The 13379-nt window shown below is 36.7% G+C and overlaps 1 protein-coding gene across 1 annotated transcript in view; it reads right to left on the bottom strand.

Moving 5' to 3' along the window:
• LOC101895892 (uncharacterized) overlaps window positions 1-10812 on the bottom strand; it is a 76779-nt gene extending 65967 nt beyond the window's left edge. The window contains exon 1 of the mRNA XM_005180743.4: window positions 10542-10812. The gene's annotated coding sequence lies outside the window, so the exon portion shown is untranslated. The remainder of the gene's footprint in view (window positions 1-10541) is intronic.
• Window positions 10813-13379: the final 2567 nt, after the last annotated feature.

Raw genomic sequence — 13379 nt, 5'->3', positions numbered from 1 at the left:
CCTCCTCGTCTTCTATGAGAAGACCTCCTAGTTTCTATAAGAAGACCGCCTCGTCTTCTATGAGAAGACCTCCGGAAGACCTTCTGGTGTTCTATGAAGAAGACCTTCTGGTGTTCTATGAAGAAGACCTTCTGGTCTTCTATGAAGAGGAACTTCTGGTCTTCCACGAAGAAGAACTTCTGGTCTTCTATGATGAAGACTTTATGGCCTACTATGAAGACGACCTTCCAGTCTTCTACAAAGAAGACCATCTGGCCTTTTATGAAAAAGACCATCTGGTCTTTTATGAATAAGACCAGTTCTTCAATAGCAGAAGACCTTCTCGTCCTCTATAGAAGAAAACCTTCTCGTCCTCTATAGTAGAAGACCTTCTCGTCTTCTATAGAAGAAGACCTTTTCGTCTTCTACAGAAGAAGACCATCCGGTCTTCTATAGCAGAAAACCCTCTGATTTTCTATAACAGAAGGCCTTCTAGTATTCTATGGCAGATGACCTTCTGCTCTTCTATGACAGAAGATCTTCTGTTTTTCTATGGCAGAAGACATTTTGCTCTTCTATGTCAGAATACTTTCTGCTCTCCCATAGTAGAAGACCTTCTGCTCTCCAATAGCAGAAAAAGAAGAACTTCTTCTACAAAGAAGACTCGTATTCTATAAGAATACATTCTGGTCTTCTATGAAGAAATCCGCCTCGTATTCTGTTAAGAAGACCTTCTGGTCTTCTATCAGAAGACGTAGTGGTCTTCTATGAGAAGACCTTCTGCTCTTCTATGAAAAGACCTTCTGGTCTTCTGTTAATAGTCCTTCTTCTGGACTTCGATGAGGAGACCTTCGTTTGGTTTTCTATGAGGGGGCCTTCTTAGAGTCTACTCTGAGAAGAACTTCTTCTCGTCTTCGAAAAGAAGACCTTATTCTAGTTCTCTATAAGAAGTCGACCTTCTGACCAATGTTTCTAAGACTTCTAGGTCTTCTCCGAGAAGAAATCTTCTATGAGAAGACTATCTGGGTCTTCTATGCTCTCCAATACCTGAAGAAGGTCTTCTGATCTTCTATGAAGAAGACCTCCTCGTCTTTTTATTATGAAGAAATTCTGGTCTTCTATGAGAAGAACTTCTAGTCTTCTATGGAGAACACCTTCTGGTCTTCTATGAAGAAGATCTACTATGAAAAAGACCTTCTGATATTCTTTATAGAAGAACGCCTGGTCTTCTGTGACAAACTTCGACGAGGAGATCTTCGTTTGGTCTTCTATGATGGGGCCTTCTTTTAGTCTTCTCTGAGAAGAACTTCTTCTAGTTTTCGAAAAAAAGACCTTATTCTACATCTCTATAAGAAGACGGCCTTTTGGTCAATGTTCTGGGAGGAAACATACTTCTTATCTGCCATGAGAAGAAAGCCTTCTGATCATCTATTAGAAGAGGACATTTCGGACTTCTGTGGAAATAGATCCTTCTGAAGAAAAATTTGGTGTTTTTATGTAAAGACCTTCTGGTCTTCAATGGGAAGATTTCTTCATCTTCTATGGGAAGATTTTTTGGTCCTCTCCGAGAAGACCTTATTCTCTTCTCCAAGAAAACCTTCTGAATCTTCTAAAAAATATGTTCTTTGTCTTCTATGAGAAGAGCTTCTGATGTGCTATGAGAAGTCCTATTCCTCTTCTTTGAGGAAATTTTTCGCTCCTGTATGAGAAGACCCTCTGGACTTCTGTGAAGACATCGTGTCTTCTGTGTGAGTGCCTGTATATCTTCTATGATAAGACCTTCCGGTATTCTATGAGAAAATATTCATATCTTATTTTGGCTTATACGAAAATACCTACCTACTTCTATGAGAAGACTCACTGATCTACTGTGAAATATTTTATGTTTCTTAACTTACAACCCATCATGTTTTGGCCATATGGTTCCGATTTCCCAATACATAATGGATATTCCTACAGAATAACTAATAGTTTAAATATTTAAAAAATTAAGAACCAATTTCAATTTCTCACTTTCAAATGCTTCAAAGACACATCTTCAAGGCGTTTACCCTTTCAAGAGGTTCTTTTTTTAAAGAAAGGGGAAATTTCCTCTAAACGTTTTCCATGAATCATTCGCTGTAAGTCATTCGAGTTGAATACCTCCTCCGAATTAATGTTCCATAACAAGATTAGATTTATATTCAAAAATTATTTTTAGTTTTCAATATTTTCGATTGTATTTTGAATTTTGTTTGTAGGGGGAGGGAGTGGATAATGTTTGGCGTGTGTTACGCCTTGCAATGGGGAGTGGTGTTCCGTATCTTTTAAAATAAATTATTGTAACCACACAGGGTTACAAAATCTATAAAATTTGTCTAATAAATTACAACCGAAAAAATAGTCAAAACACAGACACAAAATTATTTTTTTTTTCGTGTTTTGTTTATTTCTTGTTTTAGTTTTCGTTTACTTTTGGGTGTCTCCCCCTAATGTAGGTGGTATTTTTTTTGGGGTTTGTTGTGTGCTTCAATGTAAACAAATTGTTGTGTGTTGCAATGCCCTCTGAAAGACAAAATTCAAAACCAAACATTTAATTGATTTTGAATGGATTTAAATTTAAAATTTTGCTGTAATATAAACATGTGGTTTTAAATTTTGGTTTCTTGAACATTTGTTGGAAAATGAGGGAAATAGGGCTGAACGAAATCAGGGGAAGTGTTATAGTGGGTGAATTGTTGTATTTAGTAAAAATAAGGAGACTAGAAGGTCTTCTTTTAGGAGATCAGAAGGTCTTCTTATAGGAGACCAGAAAGTCTTATTATAGAAGACCAGACGGTCTTCTTATAGAAGACCAGACGGTCTTCTTATAGGAGACCAGAAAGTCTTATTATAGAAGACCAGAAAGTCTTCTTATAGAAGACCAGAAAGTCTTCTTATAGAAGACCAAAAGGTCCTCTTATAGAATACAAGAAGGTCTTCTTATAGAAGACCAGGTGGGCTTCGTATAGAAGACCAGGTGGGCTCCTTATAGACGAGAAGGTGGGCTTATTATAGAAGACTAGGTGGGCTTCTTACAGAAGAACAGGTAGGCTCCTTATAGAAGACCAGAAGGTCTTCTTATAGAAGACCAGAAAGACTAATTATAGAGGACCAAAAAATCTTCTTATAAAAGACCAGAAGGTCTTCTTATATAATACCAGTTGCTTTTCTTATAGAAGACCAGATGGGCTTCTTATAGAAGAGCAGAATGTCTTCTTATAGAAGACCAGGTGGGCTTCTTATAGAAGACCAGGTGGGCTTCTTATAGAAGACCAGGTGGGCTTCTTATTGAAGACCAGGTGGGCTTCTTTAGAAGACCAGGTGGACTTCGTATAAAAGACCAGGTGGGCTTCTTATAGACGATCAGGTGGGCTTTTTTATAGAAGACTAGGTGGGCTTCTTATAGATGACCAGAAGGTCTTCTTATAGAAGACAGGAAGGTCTACTTATAGAAAACTAGAAGGTATTCGTATAGAAGACCAGAAGGTCTTCTTATAGAAGACCAGAATGTCTTCTTATAGACGACCAGGTAGTCTTCTTATAGAAGACCAGGTAGTCTTCTTATAGAAGACAAGAAGATCCTCTTATAGAAGAATAGAATGTCTTCTCATGGAAGACCTTATAGGAGACAAGGGGTCTTCTTATAGAAGACCAAAAGGTCTTCTTACGGTCTTTCTATCTTCTAAAAAATTACAAATTCCGGAATGACGTATAGAAGACCTGGTGGTCTTCTCATAAAAGAGCTGGAGGTCTGGTCTTCTCATAGAAGACCTGGAGGTCTTCTCATAGAAGAGCTGGAGGTCTTCTCATAGAAGAGCTGGAGGTCTTCCCATAGAAGAGCTGGAGGTCTTCTCATAGAAGAGCTGGAGGTCTTCTCATAGAAGAGCTGGAGGTCTTCTCATAGAAGAGCTGGAGGTCTTCTCATAGAAGAGCTGGAGGTCTTCTCATAGAAGAGCTGGAGGTCTTCTCATAGAAGAGCTGGAGGTCTTCTCATAGAAGAGCTGGAGGTCTTCTCATAGAAGAGCTGGAGGTCTTCTCATAGAAGAGCTGGAGGTCTTCTCATAGAAGAGCTGGAGGTCTTCTCATAGAAGAGCTGGAGGTCTTCTCATAGAAGACCTGTATGTCTTCTCATAGAAGAGCTGGAGGTATTCGCATAGAAGAGCTGGAGGTCTTCTCATGGATGAGCTGGAGGTCTTCTCATAGAAGAGCTGGAGGTCTTCTCGTAGAAGAGCTGGAGGTCTTCTCGTAGAAGAGCTGGAGGTCTTCTCGTAGAAGAGCTGGAGGTCTTCTCGTAGAAGAGCTGGAGGTCTTCTCGTAGAAGAGCTGGAGGTCTTCTCGTAGAAGAGCTGGAGGTCTTCTCGTAGAAGAGCTGGAGGTCTTCTCGTAGAAGAGCTGGAGGTCTTCTCGTAGAAGAGCTGGAGGTCTTCTCGTAGAAGAGCTGGAAGTCTTCTCGTAGAAGAACTGGAAGTCTTCTCATAGAATACCTGAAGGTCTTCTCATAGAAGACAAAAAAGGTCTTTCTACGGCGAGTTGGTGTTTCTATTTTCTTCCAAAAAATCACAAATTCCGCAACGATCCCAATTCCAAAAATAATTTTTAATCTTTTCTCAAAAATCGTTGAATTTCCATTTATTTATCATTTTCTCAATTATTGATATCATCAAAATTTGTCGCTATTTAAAGCAATGGCGTTTTGGTGCAGCAAACTAAAATTCATTTTTTAAACTGACGCCCCAATCGCCACAAAACTGTGCCAAAAATTATTGTCAAACTTTTGTGAGTCATTCCCTGTAACCCAAAAAGAAAAGCACAGACACAAACACACTCGAAAAGTGTTCACTTTATGCCAAAGTGAATTAAAAAACCCAACAACAACAGAAGGAAAAAAAACAAAAATAAAAAGCAAACAAAAAATAAACAAAACAAAACTTCAATGAAAAAAGTGCAGCAAACAGACGTTGTTGCATTTGCATGTTGCACGATGATACAATCAGAGGTGGCACAACCACAGCCACAAACATCAACACCAACTGCAACCACACTCTTATACCAATGTGCTGTAAATGGAAGGCAAACAAACATGAAAGGAGTATTTAAAGTTCTTCAATAAAAAAAGGAAAACATTTATGTTTCAGAAACATTTTGAAGAGAAATCCCCGTTTCCTTTTTTCTCTGTGGCTCTCCATGAAACTATACCACCTCTCCCAGCTACTCCACTAACAATGTCCTTGAATGCTGTGCGTAGCTTTCATTTAGTACTTCTCCCTTTCGTTCATCTTCCTCTCATGGCCCCTCCAATTATTGTTGCCCACCACAACTTTCAAGTTGTCCTTGCCCCATTGTCCCGGAGACTGCATGTCGGATGCGCCACGATTATTAAGCAGGATTCTCAATGCTATTGGAAAGTGGCATATGAAGTCATCCTCACATAATTTTTGTTGTTTTTTCTTTTTATTTTCGGTTTTATTTTATTCTTGCATTTCGTTGATTACATCATGGCATGGTGCATAGCATGATATAGTGTGTGTGCGTGAGTGTGTGTGTGTTTGAAGAGAGAGAAGAACGAAAGAGGACGAAGTGTGCATCAATAAAATGCACTTTCATTTGCGGTTGGTGTAACCACAACAACAACAACAACTTTTATATTCATTCAGATATTGGGTCGAAGAAGAAAACAATAAAAACAACAAATTAATTGAATTAAATCACACAGAAATAACAACTATAACAACTACTTGACTCTAATTAAAAAAAAGTTCATGGAGAGTAGTTTGCCTAAAGATCGGAGGCGGTAGAATTACTGTCTCTTTCAGAAGTCTTCTGGAAGAAGTCGTATTGGTCATTATAAGAATAACTTTGGGGTTTTTATAGGAAGTTCTTAAAAAAAGACCCTTCACAGATCACCTTTTTATACCCTCCACCTTGGAAAGGAGGATATATTAACTTTGTCATTCCATTTGTAACATCCTTAAATATTCGTCGTAGACCCCATAAAGTATATATATTCATAATTAGCATAAAATTCTGTGTCGATTTAACTATGTCCCTCTGTCTGTCCGTCTGTCTGTTGAAATCACGACACAGCCCACATTATTTGACGTAGAGCACCAAAATTTAGCAGAGCAATTTGTATTGTGTCTAGGATGGTTGGTATTGAAAATGAGATATATCGGTCCACGTTATGGTATAGTCCCCATATAACGGTACCTCCCGATATTCGGTATTTTGATGATTTATGCCACATTTTTTCACGGATTTGTCTAAAAATTGGTATTTGTTGGCCATAATGGGTTTCAGCTCCGGTGGCGAAACATTGCATGTATGGGTCCACGATTTGGTATAGCCCCCATATAACGGTACCTCACGATATTCAGTATTTTGATGATTTTTGACACATTTTTTCACGAATTTCTCTGAAAATTAGTAGTTGTAGATCATAATGGTTCCCAGTTCTTGTGGCGATTCATTGTAATTATAGGTCCACGTTTTGGTATAGCTCCTATATAACGGTACCTCCCGATATTCGGTATTTTGAAGATTTATGCCACATTTTTTCACGGATTTGTCTGAAAATTGGTATTTGTAGGTCATAACAGGTCCCTGTACGTGTGGCAAAACATTGCATGCAGAGGTCCACGTTTTGGTATAGCCCCCATATAACGGTACCTCCCGATATTCGGTAATTTGATGATTTTTGACACATTTTTTCACGAATTTCTCTGAAAATTAGTAGTTGTAGCTCATAATGGGTTCTAGCTCCGTTGGCGAAACATTGCATGTGTAGGTCCACGATTTGGTATAGCCCCCATATAACGATACCTCCCGATATTCTGCATTTTAATGGTTTTTGCCACATTTCTTCTAATGTTTCCTTTACCCTAAGGTGGAGGGTATTAAAATGTTGGCCCGGCCGAACTTAATGTTTTTTTACTTGTTTCTAACAGAAAGCGGACCTGTAGATTCCTCACAAGATAACATTTTTTAATACCCTGCGGCATAGTTTAGAGGATATATTAAGTTTATCTAACTTCGAAATATACATTTTAGAACCAACAAAGCATACATATTCTTGATCAACATAAAATTCAATGTCGATTTAGCGATGTCCTTTCGTCTGGCTGTCCGACTGTGGAAATTACGCTAGATTCCGAACGAAATGAAGTAGTTTGATAAAATTTTACTCAAATGTGTGTTTGATCTGCAATACTTCTGGTATTGAAAATGGGCTATATAGGTTCATGTTTAGGTATAGGTCCCATAAAACTGTACCTCCCCACATTCGGCATATTGCTTATTTAAGCGACATTGTTTACCGAAATTGATTCAAATTTCGTAATGAAAGTTTGTAATGGGTACTACAGTCTATGACAGAAAATTGTATATGCAAGTCCAGGTTTTCCTGTAGCTCCTAAATATCGTTACCTTCCTATATTCGGTATTTCAAATTTCTTTCAAATTTGCCCTTACTTATGGGTACTACAGCCTGTGACAGAAAATTGCCTATGCTTTTCCAGGTCTTCGCATAGCCCCCATATAACGGTATCTCCTTATTCTGGGTATTTTTATCGTTTTGCGGATTTATTCACCGGAATTGTTTCGAATTTCGTATTTGAATATTGTATAATATAGAACCCAATATAGCGGTAACTCCCTATATTTGGTATTTTCAAGATTTTAACAAAGACCCCTTGTTCTAGTTGCAAAAAAAAAAAACTAGATTTCAACAGTAGGCGCCAACAGTGAGATCCATATTAAAATTCAGGATTTAAGCTCTATTTTTTACCCAATACCAAATTTAGTACTAATACCCCCTTATCTCAATTCCATATACCAAGAGACGCCATTTTAAATTTGAGAATTCTAGCCTTCTGAGTGAAGGGTTACCCAAATTGAAGGGTTATCAAAATTATTACCATTTAATACAATTAAAAGTACTCATATCCAAAACCAGTTCCTTCACTCAACCACAGGCACCAACAGTGACATCCAATCAAATTTCAGGATCACAGCTATACTTTTTAATCCAATACCAATTTTAGTACTTTTCGTACATTTCCAAAACTGCCTCCGTATCGCAATCCCAGATACCAAAAGAGACCTCAATAATCAATTTCGGGTTTCCAGCTCTATCAAAATTATAGTAAACGCCAAATTTAGTACCATTTAATACAATTAGAAGTACCCATATCCAAAATCAGCTCATTCACTCAACCACAGGCACCAACAGTGACATTCAATTTAATTTCAGGATCACAACTGTACTTTTTAATCCTCAAGAGACCTCAATAATGAATTTTGGGTTTCCAGCTCTATCTCTATACCCAATTTAGTACTTTTCGAAAAATTATAGTAAACATTTCCCAAAACTACCAACATATGTCCAGGCTACACATAAACAGCAGCCCTAATACCAAATTCCAGATTTCAAGCACTATCTTTTCACCCAATCCCAAATATAGTACTATTTAGTACTTTTTGTGCACTTGTGGTACACATTTTCAAAAATCACCTCTTTGCCATAAACCTACCACCAACAGTGATCTCAATACAAAATTCCCAACATTTCAGTACCATTATGTACAGTTCGTACACTTAGTACACATTTACAAAGTCACCTTTCCAACATTGATTCTCCTACCAAATTTCAAGTTTTTAAACTCTATCCCTTCACATAATACCAAATGGCACCATTTTAGAAGTTTAGTACCATTTTAGAACTTAAAGTTGGAAATTTCAAACAGCGTTTGTGTGTCTATCCTGCACTCCATCAGTGACTCTCACTGCAAATTTCAGAATTCTAGCTCATTCCCTTTTCCCAGTACAAAGAATTAAATTTTTAGTACATTTTAGTACCCTTTTAGAAAACCGAGGGGTCTTCTTATAGAAGACTAGAAGGTCTTCTTATAGAAGACCAGGTGGTCTTCTCGTAGAAGACCCAAGTGGTATTCTTATAAAAGACCAAAGTTGGTCTTCTCATAGAAGACCTCAGGTGGCGTTCTCATAGAAGGCTCTATGCGATCTTCTCATAGAAGACTCCATGTGTCCTTCTTATAGAAGACCTCAGGTGGCCTTCTCATAGAAGACTCCATGTGGTCTTCTCATAGAAGACCTCAGGTGGCCTTCTCATAGAAGACTCCATGTGGCCTTCTTATAGAAGACCCCAGGTGGTCTTCTCATAGAAAACCCCAGAGGGTCTTCTCTTAGAAGACGCCAGGTGGTCTTCTCATAGAAGAAGCCAGGTGGTCTTCTCATAGAAGACTCCATGTGGCCTTCTTATAGAAGACCCCAGGTGGCCTTCTTATAAAAGACCCCAGGTGGTCTTCTTATAGAAGACCCCAGGTTGTCTTCTTATAGGAGACTCCATTTGGTCTTCTCATAGAAGACTTCTTGTGGTCTTCTCATAGAAGACCCCAGGCCTCAATCAGTCAATCAGGTACCCCACTACGCCTTTATATGTAGATATCGGTTATTATATTGGCATATTTTAGGGTCCGGACCACAATCTCTCAGCCGGAAAGCCTGGAGCATCATATTATGAAATTGTAGTAAGTGTAGATCCAGTCTATGAAGTGGGACCCCATAGAACAATACACCCAATTATAGGTGTTTTAAAGGACCTGATGACATTTTTAACTGAATGGGTACCTTGAAGTTCGTAATAGGTAGACATTTACTGACGAAAATACTCCGTATTTTCTCTAAGTTTGGCACATGAGCCCTTGAACTCTATGCCATACTATTTGGCCATAATTTCAGTTTTCACATGGTGGAGGGCAAAAAAAGTTCGCACGACCGAACTGAATTCCATTTCTCAAGTTTTTATTTTTGTCCGAATCCTTTTTATTTCATTGAATGAATGAACTTCCCCATAAAAAAGCAACTCTTGCACTTCTGCTCCCTTTTTGGCATGGTTCCGAAGCAGCTCGACACACAACCCTTTCCAGCAACATGTGCTACCTAAAAATATATGTTTATTTTTTTTCATCTTTTGCTTCTGCTTTATGCTCCATTAATTAGGCGGGCTTATTTGCTGTCACTCAATTCCAAGAATTTTTTATTTCAAAACGAAAAAGAAAAACACGAAAAAAGGGATTTTGAAATACCCAGGCATTTGAAGGTCATTTTTTGATAGTTTGGAAAGAAGAACATTTGTTAATTCCATTAAAAATCAGATTCAGATTCAAAATCCTAAACATATAAATACATTTGAAAATTTATATTTCAATTTCTATATATTTCAAAACAACTGCATTTTTTCTTGTTCTGCATAACATCTTTATCATTAACCATAAATCATAAGTTTTGTTGGTGTTTTTTATTTTCAATTCTTTATTAATTTTAAAATTAGCTCCCAAGAAATCACAAAATTTGAATATTTCTTTTGGGGGAGGACCGATTTTTTTCTCCACACATATTTTTGTCTCATTTCACTATTTTCTGTTTTTTTGGTGTGTGTGTGTGTGTTTGTTTGGTTTCTGTTTTTCTTCTTCTAATAAATACAAAAAAATCTTCATTTTTAATTTCTTTTTTTCAAAATTCACCTTTTATTTTTGAATTCTTATTTTAAGAACACCCAACGACCACTATTTGAGAGATTAATGTATTCCTCAAATCAGCAACAACAATATCCACAACACTCGTTTATTTTTGTTTTTCTTGTATTTTTTTTTTTTCTTTTGTTTTCTTCTTGTTTCTTATTAGCCAAAATTCAAAAAAAAAATATTTTTTGTTTTGACCAAAAAATTCGTTCAACACTCAACGTTCGTCGGCCAACTTCACTCGCACACGTCCGTCTTGCGCCAAATTCAAAATTCAACTAAATTGAAATAAGCCAACATTTACGCTGCACAGTACTAGCCGGTATTTTTGTGTTGTTGTTTCGTCGTCTTTTGCAAATAGCTAGCCAACGGAAATAATGGTTGATGGAAAAACCCCTATTCTTGGGTGGTGAGTGTGTGCGACATCTATTGGTGGAATGACATGCATGTGGGGTGTAATTTAATGAGAAATTCACCACGGTTAGTTATTCTCACACCATGGACACAATAGCCGACAATTTGGCTGATAGTTGGCACAGTGTCTCTCAGCAAAGGAACATTTGCAAAGATGGACGGTGAAGTGTTTTGAAATGAAAAAAAAAAAAAAATCAAATAAAATAAAAAAATTCTAATTTGTTTTAATTCTAGAATTGTTTATATTAAAATTAGGTTAGAGTATTTTAATTTATTTATATATTCCAATTTTATTCGAGGTTCAATTCTAGGCATTTCCAAAGTTTTGGGCCACATCTTCAAGCCGAAGATTCCGAAAGTTTGTGTTTTGTAAACATTTCTCAAATTTTGGTACTCTAAAAATCAAATAATAATATTTTTTTATACCCTCCACCATAGTATGGAGGGTATATTAAGTTTGTCGTTCCGTTTGTAACACCTCGAAATATTCATTTTAGACCAGCATAAAATTCTATGTTGACTTAGCGATGTCCGTCCGTCTGTGGAAATCACTCTAGCTTCCGAATGAAATGAAGTAGGTCGATAAAATTTTACTCAAATGTCTAATATGTCTGCAGGACATTTGGTATTAAAAATGGGCCATGTAGGTCCACGTTTTGGCATAGCCCCCATATAAAGGTACCTCTCTTTTTTCGGTATTTTAGGGATTTTAGCGATGTCATTCACCGGAATTCTTTCAAATTTGATTTTTGAAGTTCGTAATGGACAGTACAGCCTAAGACAGAAAATTGTCTGTGCAAGTTCACGTCTTCATATAGCCCCCAAATAACGGTACCTCCCGATATTCGGCACTTTGATGATTTTAGCGACATTATTCACCGGAATTCTTTCAAGTTTGGTATTTGAAGTTCGTAATCGGCACTACAGCCTATGACAGAAATTGTCTGTGCAAGTTCACGTCTTCATATAACCCCCATATAACGGTACCTCCCGATGTGCGGTATTTTGATAATTTTAGCGACCTTATTCACCGGATTTGTTTCAAATTTTGGGGTTTGAAGTTCGTAAAGGATACTACAGCCCAAGACAGAAAATTGTCTGTGCAGGTCCACGTCTTCGTATAACCCCCATATAGCGGTACATCCCGATATTCGGTATTTGACTTTAGTGACATTATTCACCGAAATTGTTTAAAATTTGGTATTTGAATTTCGTAATGGATACTACAGCCTAAGACAGAAAATTTTCTGTGCAGGTCCACGTCTTCGTATAGCCCCCATATAACGGTACCTCCCGATATGCGGTATTTCGACGACTTTAGCTATATTATTCACCTATTTTTTTGAATATTGTAATGGCTTAGGACAAAAGTTACCTATGCAGGTCCATGTCGTCGTATTGACCCTAATATAACAGCTGCTTTCGGTACTTTTAAGATTTTTAGAAAATTTTTAACCAATTTTATTTATTTATTCATTTTTTTTTTTTTTTTTTTTGAAAATTGTCAAATTCGTTCCAAATGATGGAGGGTATTCAAAAATTGGCCCGGCCGAACTTATAGCTTTTTTATTTTTTTTTGTTTAAAAAGTCCTTGGAAAATCTCTCGGAAAAAAACCCGACAATTTTTGTTCAAGATTTCATTAAAAAAATTATTAAAAAAATGTTTGTTAAAAATGTCGGGAAGTCCTTGAATAGAATTGATTAGGATTCCTCAACAATTTTTGTATTAGGAAAATTTTGTTGAAACTGCAACGATTTCTAGTCAGAAGGCCTTGGAATAATTGTTTTTTTTTTTGTTTTTTAACAGGATTTTTGGTCCGGAGGTCTTTAATTTAACAAGATCTGGTAATTAGTTCCTAAAATTATTTTTTGTAAAATATCCGCTATCTTTGGTTCTAGAAAAATTTACTCATAAATACAAGGTTTCTGGTTATGAGGTCCTTGAAAAATGCTACTAGAAAAATCACTGTAAGATCCCTAAAAAAATTGTATTCAGGAGAACCTTGACAATGTCGTTAAAAAGTCGATTTTTGGATTTTAAAAAAAAAATTGAATCTTTGGCCAGATGTCCTTGAAAAGCTTTGTTGTCTGGAAACCCTTGGAAAAAATTAGATTTTTGGTCAAGAGGCCTTTTTTTTGGCGAGGGGGTCCTTGAAAAAAATTCTTAAAAAAAATCTTAAAAAATTCTTAAAATTTTTTAAAGAAAGCTTTTGATTCATTCCTAAGAATTTGCTTTTTTAGGAGGTCTTGGAGTTTATTTATGTTTCTTTTCCAGGACATATTTTAAATTGTTCATCTTGTAAGGATGGCCTTAAACACTTTTCCTTAAAAAGCGATTTTTTACAGATCCACTATTTTCAGATTTTTTTGTCAGGAACTCCTTAAAAATATTTTTCTGAAAAATTTTGTTCTAAACGTCCTTGAAAA

Source organism: Musca domestica, unplaced genomic scaffold (assembly GCF_030504385.1).
Source record: "Musca domestica strain aabys unplaced genomic scaffold, Musca_domestica.polishedcontigs.V.1.1 38, whole genome shotgun sequence".
Lineage (NCBI taxonomy): Eukaryota > Metazoa > Arthropoda > Insecta > Diptera > Muscidae > Musca > Musca domestica.
This window is presented reverse-complemented; position numbering and strand designations above follow the sequence as displayed.